Consider the following 15,890-nt stretch of genomic DNA (forward strand, 5'->3'; position numbering starts at 1 on the left):
GCACTATAGGTTGCCCAGCATGAGAGATATAGCAAGAAATCTCAAAGTCCTTTCCCTTAGGAGACTGAGACTTTTATTGGATAAATAATACTCACATACAGAAAGCAATTAAAGAAAGGTTATATTCTTTACTTGATAATGTGTACATTCTTTTCAATAATAAGCATGGAGAAAGTGTTTTATGATAGAACTGAAATAGAGTAGAACTGGAATTGTTTACCTCTGAACTGTGGTTTGACTATATAGGTATTAAGCAATTGCTTCTTAATTTGTTGTTTTTCAGCCATTCAGTCATGTCTGACTCTTTGTGACTCCATGAATTGCAGCACACCAGACTTCCCTACCCTTCTCTATCTCCCAGAGTTTACTCAAACTCATATCCAAACTCCAGGAGATTCCAAACTTCTTAACTGGTTTTGCTTAAATCTTCTACATTATTTTACAGATAAGAACAACAAATAAAGCATTTTTTTTTTCCACTTAGCATATTGTCATCTATTCCCCTCTAAAATAGTCTGGAAAGAATTCCTTGGGTCTCTTTTTTTACTTATGGGTAAAGAATGATTAGGTAGGAATAAATCTACCTAATGAGGCAAAACTGCAAAATTGTTTTGACTTGGAAAACTGAAAGACACAAATAAATGAAATTGAAAATGACACAAACAGATGGAAAGATATACCATGTTCTTAGATTGGAAGAATCAATATTATTAAAATTACCATACTACTAAAGGCAATCTACAGATCTAATGCAAGCCCATAAATATACCAATGGCATTTTCCACATAACTAGAATAAAATATTTTAAAATTTATATGGAAATTCAAAAAGATCTCAAATAGTCAAAACAATCATGAGAAAGAAGAACAGAGCTGATAGAAATCAGACTCCCTGACTTTAGACTATACTATAAAGATACAGAAATCAAGACAGTTTGGGATTGGCACAAAAGCAGACATATAAATCATTGAAACAATATAGAAAGCCCAGAAATAAACACATGAATTAATGGTCTGTCAATCTACAACAAAGGAGGCAAAAATATACAATGGAGAAAAGACAGTCTCTTCAATAAGTGATGTTGGGAAAACTAGACAGCAGGGTGTAAAAAGAATGAACCTAGAACATTTTCTAAGCTATGTACAAAAGTAAACTTAAAATGGATTAAAGACCTACATGTAAGACGAAGTAATATAAAACTCTTAGAAGAAAACAAAGGAAGAACATTTTAACCTAAGTTGCAGCAACATTTTTTCAAAATATTTTTCAGAATCTTTGATATGTCTTCAAAAGCAAAGGATATAAAAGCAAAAATAAGGAAATCTTCAACAAAACAAAAAGACATCTTCCTGAATGAGAGAAAATATTTGCAAATGATATGACCAATAAGAGACTAATATTCAACATATATAAGCAGCTCATACAACTCAACAGTAATAAACAAACAGGCCCAAGTGAAAATAAGCAGAAGAACTGAATAGATATTTTTCCAAAGAGGAAATGAAGATAGCCAATGGACATATGAAAAGATGTTCAACGCTGCTAATTATTAGGGAAATGGAAATCAAAACCATAATGAGATATCACCTCACATCTGTCAAAATGACTACAATCAAAAAGAACACAAATAACAAATATTGGTGAGGATGTGGGAAAAAGGGAACCCTTATACACTGTTGGTGAAAATGTAACTTGGTATAGCCACTGTGGAAAACAGTACAGAGATTTCTCAAAAAACTAAAAATAAAAATACCATATGATCTAGCAATTCCGCTCCTGGTTTTGTATCTGGAAAAAAAAAAAAAAAAGCACAAACACTGATTTGAAAAGATACATGCATCCCAATGTTCATAGCTTCATTATTTACAATTGCCAAAATATGGAAGCAATGTAAATATCAACCAAATGATGAATGGATAAAGAAGATGTGGTATATGTACACAATATAATGTTACTCAGGCATACACAAGAGAGAAGTTTTCCTTTTGGAGCCACATGATGGATTTGAAGGCATTATGCTAAGTGAAATAAGGCAGACAGAGAAAGATAAATACTGTATGTGTTCAATTATATGTGGACTCTAATCAATACAACAAATTATATATATAACAAAAAGGGAGAATCACAAATATAGAGAACAACTAGGAGTTACCAGTGGAGAGAAGGAGTGGGGATGGTGCAATAAAGGAGTAGGGAACTTATAGGTACCAACTATTAGATATAAAACAAACTACAAGGATATAGTATATAAAATAAAGAATATAGTCAATATTTTATAAGTATAAATGGAGTATAACCTTTAAATATTGTGAATCACTGTATTGTACATCTATACTATATAATATTGTTCATCAACTATATATTTCAACGAAAAAATGAAGGTGAAATAAAGGCATCTCTAGATATAGGAAATGGCAACCCACTCCAGTGTTCTTGCTTGGAGAATCCCAGGGACGGGGGAGCCTGGTGGGCTGCCATCTATGGGGTCGCACAGAGTCGGACACGACTGAAGCGACTTAACAGCACCAGCAGCAGCAGATATTAAAAAATACATTAAAAAAACAACACTTAGGAGAATTTGCTGTTAGAAGACTTACTTTACAAAAAAAAAATTAAAGGAAGTTTTCAGGCTAACTGTGACTTCAGAGAGTAATTCAAATTGATATAAAAATCCAGTAATTTTATAACTATAAAGAACAGTATAAATTCATAGTTCTACTTTGTTTTCTTACAAATTTTAAAAGAAATTGCTCATGTATATCTATCTATATATCTATGCTGCTGCTACTACTGCTGCTAAGTTGCTTCAGTCGTGTCCGACTCTATGTGACACCATAGACGGCAGCCCACCAGGCTCCCCTGTGCCAGGGATTCTCCAGGCAAGAACACTGGAGTGGGTTGCCATTTCCTTCTCCAGTGCATGAAAGTGAAAAGTGAAAGTAAAGTCGCTCAGTTGTGTCCGACTCTTAGCGACCCCATGGACTGCAGCCTACCAGGCTCCTCTGTCCATGGGATTTTCCAGGCAAGAGTACTGGAGTGGGGTGCCATTGCCTTCTCCCTATGTATCTATCAGTTCAGTTCAGTTCAGTTGCTCAGTAGTGTTTGACTCTGTGACCCCATGAATCGCAGCACGCCAGGCCTCCCTGTCCATCACCAACTCCCAGAGTTCACTCAGACTCACATCCATCGAGTCAGAGATGCCATCCAGCCATCTCATCCTCTGTCGTCTCCTTCTCCTCCTGCCCCCAATACCTCCCAGCATCAGAGTCTTTTCCAATGAGTCAACTCTTCGCATGATGTGGCCAAAGTACTGGAGTTTCAGCTTTAGCATCATTCCCTCCAAAGAAATCCCGGGACTGATCTCCTTCAGAATGGACTGGTTGGATCTCCTTGCAGACCAAGGAACTCCCAAGAGTCTTCTCCAACACCACAGTTCAAAAGCATCAATTCTTCGGTGCTCAGCCTTCTTCACAGTCCAACTCTCACATCCATACATGACCACAGGAAAAACCATAGCCTTGACTAGACGGACCTTTGTTGGCAAAGTAATGTCTCTGCTTTTGAATATGCTATCTAAGTTGGTCATACTTTTCCTCCAAGGAGTAAGCGTCTTTTAATTTCATGGCTGCAATCACCATCTGCAATGATTCTCGAGCCCCCCAAAAATAAAGTCTGACACTGTTTCCACTGTTTCCCCATCTATTTCCCATGAAGTGATGGGACCAGATGCCATGATCTTAGTTTTCTGAATGTTGAGCTTTAAGCCAACTTTTTCACTCTCCTCTTTCACCTTCATCAAGAGGCTTTTTAGTTCCTCTTCACTTTCTGCCATAAAGGTGGTGTCATCTGCATATCTGAGGTTATTGACATTTCTCCCGGCAATTTTGATTCCAGCTTGTGTTTCTTCCAGTCCAACATTTCTCATGATGTACTCTGCATATAAGTTAAATAAGCAGGGTGACAATATACAGCCTTGACGGAACCAGTCTGTTGTTCCGTGTCCAGTTCTAACTGTTGCTTCCTGACCTGCATACAGGTTTCTCAAGAGGCAGGTCAGATGCTCTGGTATTCCCATCTCTCTCAGAATTTTCCAGTTTATTGTGATCCACACAGTCAAAGGCTTTGGCATAGTCAATAAAGCAGAAATAAATGTTTTTCTGGAACTCTCTTGCTTTTTCCATGATCCAGCGCATGTTGGTCAGAAATGTATGTAAATATAGACAGAGGGAGAGAAAGAGAGAGAGTTATATCTATAAAATATAGACATATGCAGATATCCCTTGATATCCTTTGGAATTACTTTAAGGACCCACTGTAAATAATGAAATTCTCACATGCTCAAATTCCTTCTAGTTGGCCCTCCACATCTGTGAATTCCACATCCATGGATATGGAAGATCAGTTTTATATTTATTGAGAAAAATCCATGCATAGGTAGACCCTCAAAGTTAAAACTCCTCTTGTTATAGAGTCAAGTAATATTTTGACTTGAGAGTCCCTTGGACTGCAAGGAGATCCAACTAGTCCTTCCTAAAGGAAATCAGTCCTGGATGTTCATTGGAAGGACTGATGTTGAAGCTGAAACTCCAATACTTTGGCCACCTGATGCAAAGAGCTGACTCATTTGAAAAGACCCTGATGCTGGGAAAGATTGAGGGCAGGAGCAGAAGGGGATGACAGAGGATGAGATGGTTGGATGGCATCACCGACCCAATGGACATGGGTTTGGGGGAACTCCAGGAGTTGGTGATGGACAGGGAGGCCTGGTGTGCTGTGGTTCATGGGGTCGCTTTGGGGGTGGGTGGGGAGGGCAGTGTTGTGATAGCCGTGAAATAATATGAAGCATAAGTGACATTTCAAAGGTATAATTATCTCTGGCGATTATTTTCTGCCTTTCCAGTTTATAATGGTAGAAAAAGTTAATTATCATAAATAGCTTAATAGAAGGTAGCTAGTTGTAGCTAATGTGAGAAAATAGTTTTACTATATATAATTTTAAAATTATTAAATATATTAAAATAGCAGTAATTAGAGTAGTATTGTACTGCACAAAGATCGAGACAGAGCAATGAATTTGTGACCCAGAAATATATTCAAGTACATATGCGAATAAGGCATCTTTTACCAGTGAATACAACATTTTTAAGTAAAAAGGATGTTGGAATAAAAGCATTTGAACAAAAAGATGCCTTAAGCTGAATCTCTAATTTATCATTTATAAAAGAGTCCTTGGTGAATAAAAGGCCTATAAAACACTGACACAAATCTTTGGAAAAATATAGGTGAATGTTGGGAAAAAAGAAAGAAATCCATTTTATCTTTTATTCTAAAGTAAATTGGATATTTTATTGTTTCTTCTGATGCACAGATTTTTAGTTCACAAGTGTAGTCTCATTTGATTTTTTCTTTTCTTGCTTGTGCTTTTGGTATCACATCCAAAAAATAACTGTGAAGATCAATGTCAAAGAGATGTGTCCCTATGTTTTCTTCTAAGTGTCATATCTTATATTTAAGATTCAATTTGTTAATATTTGTGAATAATGTAAGATAGGGTCCAGTTTTATTTATCTGCATGCAATTATCCAGTTTCCCCAACATCATTTATTAAGGAAATCTTCTTTCCCCATTGAGTGTTCTTGGCTCCCTTGTCAAATATGAATTAACCATTTATGTGGAGGATATGTCTAGCTCTCAACTCTGTTCCTTTGTTCTATGTGTTTATTTTGATTCCAGCACCATGCTGTTTTAATTACTATATCTTTGTTTTATAGTTTGAAATCAGAAAGTTTGATGCCTCTGACTTTATTTTTCTTGCTTAGGATTACTTTGGCTATTCAAGGTTGTTTGAAACTCCATACAAATTTTAGGATCATATTTTCTATTTCTGTGTAAAATACAATTGGAATTTTGATAGGGATTACATTGAATCTATAAATGGCTTTTTGTGATATGGGCATTTTTAACAATATTAATTCTTCCTACAAGATGAGAGAAAGTATTTGCAAAGGATAGACTAGTTAGGAGTTAATATCTAAAATATATAAGGAACTAATACAACTTGTTAATAGAAACACCAAATAATCCAGTTAAATGGACAGAGAAACAGCAGGCATTTTTTCCAAATAAACCATCCAAATGGTCAATTCAGCTACATGAAAAGTAGTTCAACATTATTTACACAAATCAAAACAAGAGTGAGATGTCACCTCACACCTTTTAGGGCTATAATCAAGAAAACAACAGATAACAAATGTTGGTGAGGATGTGGAGAAAAGGGAACCCTCGTTCACTGTTGGTGTAAATGTACATTTGTTCAGCCACAATGGAAAACAATTAAAAATGAAAAATAGAACTCTATACCATCCAACAATTTCTCTTCTGGGTATATATCCAAAGGAAATGAAAATAGGATATTGGAGAGTTCTGTGCATTCCCATATTTATCATAGCATTATTCACAAAAACCAAGATATGGAAACCACAAAACTGTCTGTCAAAATGTGAGCTGATGAAGAAAATGTAGTATTATACATACAAGGAATATTATTCAACCATGAGAAAGAAAGAAGTCCTCCCCTTTGTGACAGCATGTATAGATCTGGATGGTATTAGAGAGACAAGACAGACAAAGTCCAATACTATCTGATATCACTTATATGCGGAATCTGAAAAAACCAAACTCATGGAGACTAAAGTAGAATGATGGTTACCAGCTGGGAGGAGGGGAAATTGGGAAGATGTTGTTACAGGTTACAAATTTGCAACTAGAAGATGAGTAAGTTCTGGAGATCTAATACATAGCATAGTGATCATAGTCAACAATGCTTCAAAGCTGTTAAGACACTAGATGGTGAATGTACTCTTCACAAAAAAGAAATGGTAATTGTGGGAAATGGCAGAAGTGTTAGCTAATGTAGGGCAATAATCATATTGTATAAATGTATCAAATCAATATGCTGTATACCTTAAACTTAAACAGTTATATGTTGATTATATCTCAATAAAAATAAATTAATTAATATAAAAATAAAATGACATAAATTACACACAATAAGAAATCTAATTATAAACAAAGATTTTAACCTAACTTCAGGAAGAAGATGTACATAATTTTGTCTTTATAGTTTTAAAGAAAGTAAATTATAAGTATGTCAAAATGCTGAGAAACTCTTTTATCTCTTGGTCTGCTGTGAGATCCTTATAGACATTCTCCCTGCTTTCGATTTTGTTCTCATCCTCTATAGTCTATTTGCTGTAGTATAGGAAGAATGACCCCTTAAAATTAAACCAGATACTCTGTTGAAAATCTCCCAGTGGCTTCTCACATAACAGTCTACAAAGCACTACCTGGTTTGATACCTGTCACCTTTCTGATCTCATCTGCTACCACTTACCTTTCACTCATTGACTTGGCCTTTGGCCTCGTTGTCACACTTAGCAGGATCCTGTGTCACTTGCTGTTTTTCTGCTTGGAAGGCCTGTCCCTATGTGGTTCACTCTTTCACTTCCTCCTGGGGTCTGATTAAATGTCACACTCTCAGAGAGACCTTTCTCAACTGCTTTATGTGAGGAAAGTGGCAGCCCCCCACTCCCCAACACTTCTTGACTTTTTCTCTGCTTATTCTTTGCACAACATAGGGATCATTTAAAATGCAAGATGATACAATAAATGTTATGGTTTTTGTCTACCTCATCAGTTAGATTTGGAACATTAAGAAAGTGTGACAATCTGAAGGGGTGGCAAGAGTTGGAGGCAATAGGAACACACAGTGTTGGTGTTAGGGTATGTTGGTAAACTAGGTTAGAAGGCAATTTGGAAATAGTTATTAATATTTTAAATGTTCATCTGTTTCACTTTTAGAGCTCTTTAAGCTGAAATAAGCTCACAAAAGAATGCAGCAGTTACTTAAGTCCATTACGTTTCTTGACATAGTGGAAAGACTGAACCAACTTAAGTGTCCTAATAATAAATCCATTCCCTGAAACAGCATATTGGCCCATTTATTCAGGCCTCTGTTCATATACTCCTGCTTTCTTGATCACCTTCTCTAATGTACACTCCAGATTTTATTTTTTCTCTTAAAGTGTAAGAAACACTCAAATATTTATTAAAAGGAATCTATCAAAACTGTTACAAAAGGATAGTCATAATATGTTGTCAAGAGAAAAAAGCAAATCATAGATACCTGCAAGACTATAAACCAATCTGTGAATAATGATTCCTTCAGAAGAGTAGAATAGGGGACTAAGACCATTAGTTTATATCACACTCAACTGTTGATTTATGTTTTTTTTTTTTTTTTTTTTAACAAGGAGCGTGTGTTTGACACTTTAAAATATGCAAAAACAACAAAGTATTAACATTATCTTGATGGTAGATGGCAAAATTGTGATTACTAATATTTTTTAATAATTTCAAATTTGGATTGGGATGAAAATTTTATTCCGGGACATTTTCTTTCTAGAGAGTATACGAATGAGGGGGGGCATGTGCACACATGTGAGGCTGCACACACGCGTGTGTGTGTTACTTTTCACTCTGTTTCCATTTGAAAAGTATGGAGCATTTTTGGGTAAAACGAAGGAGTTGTGGGGAACATATGGAAATAAGCACCCTAACTTTTCCATTTTTCATGCCTACAACCAGCCTTATTCTTGCCTCACCAATGCAGTATTTTTAATTGAGTAAAAGAAAGTGGACAACGTGTGTTCAGTGTAACAATAAGGCTCTATTAATTTAAGAAACTTGTATTATAACCCATGTTTTCTTCATACTGTTATTCTGTACTCATCTAGCTGAAATTTAGACTATGCCAACACATTTTGTATTTTAAGACAGTTTTAGAATATGAATGACAATGTAAAATTTCATCATCCTTCATATATACTCATAGCATATTCTCTTAACTTATTAGAACTGAATAGAACTTTTGAAATGCCCTTTAGATAATAATGATTATTATACTTAGCATCTATTGAGTGCTCAGTTTATGTCAGAAGCTATTCCATGTGGCCTATACATGCAGAGATTCAATGTACATGTGAAGTATTGAGGTATACTATGTTCATATTAAATGTTCACAAGTATTAACTATTATTATGTACAATAAGGTGGAAACTATTACTATCCTGGAGAAAACCTGAAATACTGAAAGTTTAAGTAACTTTCCTGAAGTCATGCAGTTAACAAACCCTATTACCAAGACTTGAATCAAGGCAGTCTGATTCTTAAATTCATCCTCTTAACATTGATTCTCTAACTCTTTTCAGTAAAGTATAGGGTATGTTCAGTTCAGTTCAGTTCAGTTCTGTCACTCAGTCGTGTCCGACTCTTTGCGACCCCATGAATTGCAGCACGCCAGGCCTCCCTGTCCATCACCAATTCCCAGAGTTCACTCAAACTCGTGTCCGTCGAGTCGGTGATGCCACCCAGCCATCTCATCCTCTGTCGTCCCCTTCTCCTCCTGCCCCCAATCCCTCCCAGCATCAGAGTCTTTTCCAATGAGTCAACTCTTCGCATGATGTGGCCAAAGTACTGGAGTTTCAGCTTTAGCATCATTCCTTCCAAAGAAATCCTAGGGCTGATCTCCTTCAGAATGGACTGGTTGGATCTCCTTGCAGTCCAAGGGACTCTCAAGAGCCTTCTCCAACACCACAGTTCAAAAGCATCAATTCTTCGGTGCTCAGCCTTCTTTACAGTCCAACTCACATCCATACATGACCACTGGAAAAATCATAGCCTTGACTAGACAGACCTTAGTTGGCAAAGTAATGTCTCTGCTTTGGAATATACTATCTAAGTTGGTCATAACTTTTCTTCCAAGGAGTAAGTGTCTTTTAATTTCATGGCTGCAGTCACCATCTGCAGTGATTTTGGAGGCCTCCCAAAATAAAGTCTGACACTGTTTCCACTGTTTCCCCATCTATTTCCCATGAAGTGATGGGACTGGATGCCATGATCTTCATTTTCTGAATGTTGAGCTTTAAGCCAATTTTTTCACTCTCCTCTTTCACTTTCATCAAGAGGCTTTTGAGTTCCTCTTCACTTTCTGCCATAAGGGTGGTGTCATCTACATATCTGAGGTGGTTGATATTTCTCCCGGCAATCTTGATTCCAGCTTGTGTTTCTTCCAGTCCAGCATTTCTCATGATGTACTCTGCATATAAGTTAAATAAACAGGGTGACAATATACAGCCTTGATGCACGGTTCACATATTGTTGAAGCCTGGCTTGGAGAATTTTGAGCATTACTTTACTAGCATGTGAGATGAGTGCAATTGTGTGGTAGTTTGAGCATTCTTTGGCATTGCCTTTCTTTGGGATTGGAATGAAAACTGATCTTTTCCAGTCCTGCGGCCACTGCTGAGTTTTCCAAATTTGCTGGCATATTGAGTGCAGCACTTTCACAGCATCATCTTTCAGGATTTGAAATAGCTTAACTGGAATTCCATCACCTCCACTAGCTTTGTTCATAGTGATGCTTTCTAAGGCCCACTTGACTTCACATTCCAGGATGTCTCGCTCTAGATGAGTGATCACACCATTGTGATTATCCGGGTCATGAAGATCTTTTTGTAAAGTTCTTCTGTGTATTCTTATATCATATAAAATATTCATATTATTAATCCTTAAATTAGGTGGGTGTAAAAGAACACTCGGGGGCTTTTTCAGTAGCTCGGTGGTAATGAATCCACCTGTAATGCAGGAGACATAGGTTTGATCCCTGGGTTGGGAAGATACATACCCTGGAGGAGGGCATGACAACCAACTCCAGTATTCTTACCTGGAGAATTCCATGGAGAGAGGAGCCTGGTGGATTAAAGTCCATAGGGCTGCAATGAGTTGGACATGACTAGAGAGACTTGGAATGCAAGCAAACAGCAAGAACACTGAGAAAAATCAATTCATTTGTTATATCATGTCAGGAAATTCCCAAAGTCAGAACTAGCCACTCTATACATCAGAAGAGATGATTTTTAACGAAACTTGAAAAGCACTCTTGTGTGTAGCATAAGAAACTAGGCTTTAACTATAACAGAGCTACATTGTACAATAATCTGCTATTGAAAAGGGAAAGACTGAAGATATTTTAGGCTGGTGGATTATAATTACCTAATTGGGATATTAATTCCATTTGTGTTCCTTTGAAGGATGTTTCATCTTTTATTTAACTTTTTGGTCATACAACCAATTATTAAAAACAGAATATGACTATTCAGTTCAGTTCAGTTCAGTCATTCAGTCATGGCCGACTCTTTGAGACCCCATGGACTGCAGGATCCCAGGCCTCCCTGTCCATCACCTACCCCCGGAGTTTACTCAAACTCATGTCCATGGAGTCAGTGATGCCGTCCAGCCATCTCATCCTCTGTCATTCCCTTCTCCTCCTGCCTTCAATCTTTCCTAGCATCATGGTCTTTTCAAATGAGTCAGTTCTTAGCATTAAGTAACCAAAGTATTGGAGTTTCAGCTTTAGCATCAGTCCTTCCAGTGAATATTCAGGACTGATTTCCTTTAGGATAGACTGGTTGGATCTCTTTACAGTTCAAGGGACTCTCAAGAGTCTTCTCCAACACCACAGTTTAAAAGCATCAATTCTTCGGCACTCAGCTTTCTTTATAGTCCAACTCTCACATCCATATATGGTTACTGGAAAAACCATAGCTTTGACTAGATGGACCTTTGTTGGCAAAGTAATGTCTCTATTAAAAAATTTCAATTCCCAGCCTTGGGGAGCAAAAGCATATCTACTATTAATTATTTTCATTGAAACTGAATACCTTGAATAACCAAAATAGTAAATGGTAATATTTGCAATTAAAAAAAAAAACTCGCTGTGTTGTGTAATAGGAAAAACACAGAAAACATTTTTCATGGTTTTGTTTTGCTTCCCTAGAACTGAAATTGCTTAAAGTGAGTAGTTAGTTGCACTTGTCAGTTCCATTCCATCTTACTTTGTGAAATATATAGAGGTGGTACAAGGCTCATATATTTACTGGACACCATTCCACTGAAAATGCTGAAGTCCACATACCACCCGCCCATGTGAGCTACCACAGCATAACTCACATGGACAACTTCTCCCTTTGGCTTGCTCATTTAACAGTATCCTTAGTACAAAATTCAATGCATCTGTTGCAGTCAAATGTCAAAGGAGAGAAAAAAAGGCCACTTTAACATTTTGGGATAAGGTGTTAAAAAATCTTTCAGAAAAAAATTATCCAAAGTGTTAAAAATCTTTCAGAAAAAAAAATTATTCAGAGAAATCAAAGACTGGAAGAGACAGTACCATGTTTTTTTTTTTATCATATGTCTGTTTATATTCTCCTGGATAGCAGAAAATTTGCCCAATTATTAAATGTATACACATAGATTTTGCAAGCTCTCCTATGAAATCCAGTGGTAAGAGGTACAAGAGACATGTTATTTATTAAGTGTATTTACTAATATTCCACAGTTCTAAAAACTGGAGAACTTTTGTTCTTCAGTATAATAATATTTTACTTTATCATTTCTATTGGAATTCTCCCAGTTTTAAGGAACTACAGTTGTCCCTGATGTTTTATTTAGTGCTTAAACTCCCAAACCAACAAAGACTCTTATCAGAGAATACTCTTTATAATCTGCCATACTTTAAGATTTCATTTTGTGACTCATTAGGCAAACTTTTTCTAAACATTAGAGGATTTAGTTCTTTGTATGTCTCAGAATTTTGTATTTAACTATTGCATATTTAACTCTCTCTCTTCTGTTTTTGATGAGTGCATGAGAATATCTTAGATGTTAAACTTCACATGTGTAAGGATTGTGTCTATTATTTATTTTGTACAGAAGCCAGCACAACTCCTAATACATGTTTCTTATATCAATGCTGAAAAAGGAAAAGAAGATGACACCAGATTAAATGTAGCCACGTATTCTCAGAATGAAAGATGTTTGCTTCAATTTATGTTCCTCTTAAGTTAGATTGGAGAAGCATCAGTTGAAATCATGGTATGCAAGCCATGCAGCTGTAGTTGCTGAAAAAGTCAAGACTTGACTTCTTAACAAAGGCCCTATCTTTTATTTCATTTTGTTTGGCTTCCCAGGTAGCTCTAGTGGTAAAGAACCTGCTTGCCAATGCTGGAAGTATAAGAGACTTGGGTTCAATCTCTGGGTTGGGGAGATCTCTTGGATGAGGGTATGGCAATCCACTCCAATATTCTTGTCTGGAGAATCCCATGGACAAAGGAGCCTGGCAGGCTATTTGTTAAATTTATCCTTCATGTTTATCTTGATATCCTGTTTCTAAAATCTTGTGTTTTTGATAACTCTTTAAAATTTGTGACATATTGAGATTTAAGAAGTATGCCTTCTTCACATCATTCAAAGGACAAAAATGTAAGTGAGAAATGTATTAGCACACCTTGATTCTGAATGTTGTCAGTCTGTTCTTTGGTACTCGAGTTGTATTATGATTGTTTAACTGATTACCTAGTTGTGTTAGCAATCAGGCCCTATTATTTCCACTTTACTAGTTGCTCTAATATCAGTCAGGATAGGCTAGATTTATGCTGTGATGACAAACAACCTTGAAGTCTCAGTGGTTAGGTCAGTTTCTTCCACTGCTTATAGTTGACTACCAACTCAATAGCATAAAACAACATACTTTTATTATCTCACAGTTTCATGGAATCAAAAGTATGAGTATAGTTTACCAGAGTCTTTTGTCTAGGATCTCACAAGGCTGTAAACAAGATGTTGACCAGGCTGCATTCCTTTCTAGAGGTTGGGGTAATCTCCCAAGTTCATATGATTGTTAGCATATGAACAACACCGAGGGTTCAGTTTTTCTGCTAGGTATTAGCTAGGAAATACTCTTAGGACTTAGAGGCCTCTTAGAGTTTCTTACCAGAAACTCTGGTTATTGGGCTTCCCACTAGGTGCTAATAGTAAAGAACTTGCCTGCCAATGCAGGTTAGACGTAAGACACACCGGTACAATCCCTGGGTCAGGAAGATCCCCTGGAGAAGGGAATGGCAATCTACTCCAGTATTCTTGACTGGAGAATTCTGTGGACAGAGGAACCTGGTGGGCTACGGTCCATAGGATCACACAAAGTTGGACACGACTGCAGTGGCTTAGCATGGCAGAGTTTCTTACTGCAGTGTCATTTCCTTGGGCGGTTCATATCCTATCAGCTTCCATCTTCCAGGCCTGAAAGAGAGTCTCTCCCTTGTGGTCTATTGAGGCAAAGACTTCTATATTATTACATAGTCCCATTGTTTTGCCACATAGCGTAACCTATTCAAGGGACTGATTTTCCCATCACCTTTGTCATATTCTAATTAGTAAGAAGCAAGTCACAAGTTCTACCTGCACTCAAGGAAAAGGGATTATACATGTGTGTGACTTATTAGAACTCACTTTAGGATGTTCCTGCCACAGTGGTTTAAAAAAACAAGACTTTATTTCTTATGCATGCAAAGTCTCCTGCAGTACTGAGTAACCACAAAGGGCAGTTTTCCTTTATGTGGAGACTCAGCCATCTAGGCTGCCTCACTGTTAAAACACTCACATGTCAACTCAAGATCACAATCACTGTGGCAGGGGAACAGAATACTGCAGAGTATCACACCATGAGTTAAAATGCTCACATAGTAATATAATCAATGGGCCAAAACTAGTCACAAGTTCCCACTTAACTGTAAGAGGATGGGGTGCTTAATTTTCCCAAATGCCTGAGAAGAGAGAAAGCCTGGTATGAGTGCACAGTAATTTCTATCACATTTATCCTAAGAAATGTGCCTTAAAAATTTTGAATATAAGAATTTTGTATATATGAATTTATATACAGCATATATACATTTATACAGGGCTTACCTGGTGGCTCAGACAGCAAAGAATCTGCCCACAATGTGGGAGACCTGGGTTCAATCCCTGGGTTGGGAAGATCCCCTTGAGTAAGAAATGGCAACCCACCCCAGCATTCTTGCCTGGAGAATCCCATGGACAGAGGAGCCTGGTGGGCAACAGTCCATGGGGGTCACAAAAAGTCGGGCATGACTGAAAGACTAAACATAGCACATATATGAATTTACTTGACTCGTTACTGATTGAACTGCATGTCCTCAAATTTCACATGTTGAAGCTTTAACCCTAGATGTAACTATAGGAGCTAGGCTTTTAAAAAGGTATGTGTGAAAAAAAAAATAAATAAAAAAAAAAATAAAAAGGTATGTATGCCTGTACTAAATTGCTCCAGTTGTGTCTGACTCTATGTGACCCTATGGACTGTAGCCTGCCAGGCTCCTCTGTCCATGGGATTCTCCAGGCAAGAATACTGGAGTGAGTTGCCATGCCCTTCTCCAGGGGATTTTCCCAACCCAGGAGTTGAACCCACAGGTTCTTTACCACTAGTGCCATCTGAACTTTCAAAAAGGTACTTGATATTAAATGAGGTCATAGCGTGGGGCCCTAATCCAATGACGGATGACCTTATGAGATCATCAGGGATACACCAGGGATACGCATGCATAAAGGAACAACTACGTGAGGACGCAGCAGAAGGTGGCCATCTGCAAGCCAAAGAGAGAGACCTCAGGAGAAACAAAACTTGCTAACACCTTGATCTTGGACTTCCAGCCTCCAGAACCATGAGAGATAAATTTCTATTGTTTAAGCCACTTAGTCTGCAGTATTTTGTTATGACAGCTCTAGCAAATTAACATAACACAAAAGAAAAAGAAATATAATTAGTGTAATATTTAAAACATTACTAACTTACTTTTACCCATTTGCTTATTGATTTGGTAGCCATCCTGTAAATTACAAGTTTGTTTGCTTTTTAATTCTAGTTCTACAGATTAGGAGGAGAAGACTATCAAGAGGAAATGTAATTTATACAAAGT

This window comes from Ovis aries, chromosome 2 (assembly GCF_016772045.2).
Source record: "Ovis aries strain OAR_USU_Benz2616 breed Rambouillet chromosome 2, ARS-UI_Ramb_v3.0, whole genome shotgun sequence".
Taxonomy (NCBI): domain Eukaryota; kingdom Metazoa; phylum Chordata; class Mammalia; order Artiodactyla; family Bovidae; genus Ovis; species Ovis aries.